Here is a 691-nt window from a genome sequence, read left to right as displayed (position 1 = left end):
GGCGGCTCTGTCCCTTCCGTGTCTGCCTCGCTCTGCACGATGGTGGGAACAGTAACGGGAGGGCCGTGAGGACGCCAGGCGCCTCATGTGACACGTTACAGCCCCAGCTTCCTGTGCCCGGAGCACAAACCCTTCTGTTTCTGAACGCTTTTTTTTAGAGAAGTTTGTTGATTTTGAGAGCGTAGGGGAGAGGCAGAAAGAGAGCCTGATGTGGGGCTTGAACTCACAAACCACGAAATCATGACCTGAGCTGAAATCAAGAGTTGGATGCTTAACCGAAAGTCACCTTGGCGCAGGACCTGGTCATGGGGGTGAGGCAACTAGATGCCCTGTGTCCCGAGGAAGGTTTAAGGTAACTACCCACCACCTGGGCTCCGGGCAGACAGAGCAGGGCTTGAACCTCACCACGCGTGCAGCTTTCTCCACCTGTGCGACGGGCCCGGGATCTGCTTCCCTCCTAGCAGGGCTCCGTGGCTGCGGTCAGGCCGGGGGCGGTTACGGGGCTCACCTCTGATCCCGGCCGTCCCCAAGGGTCAGGAGGTTCCCTGGCCCCGCTCGTCACGGCCTTGCCCTGGACCTGCTCCTAACCCAGCCATGGCCCAGGCAGGACGGCGGGGGGCGGGGGGGAGCCCTGGGTGGCACAGGCGGCCAGGCGGCCTGCAGGCGCCTCACCGCTGGCCGTGCCAGGTCG

The sequence above is a fragment of the Crocuta crocuta genome, unplaced genomic scaffold (assembly GCF_008692635.1).
Source record: "Crocuta crocuta isolate KB4526 unplaced genomic scaffold, BGI_CrCroc_1.0 scaffold110, whole genome shotgun sequence".
Lineage (NCBI taxonomy): Eukaryota > Metazoa > Chordata > Mammalia > Carnivora > Hyaenidae > Crocuta > Crocuta crocuta.
Note: the sequence above shows the minus strand (reverse complement) of the source record.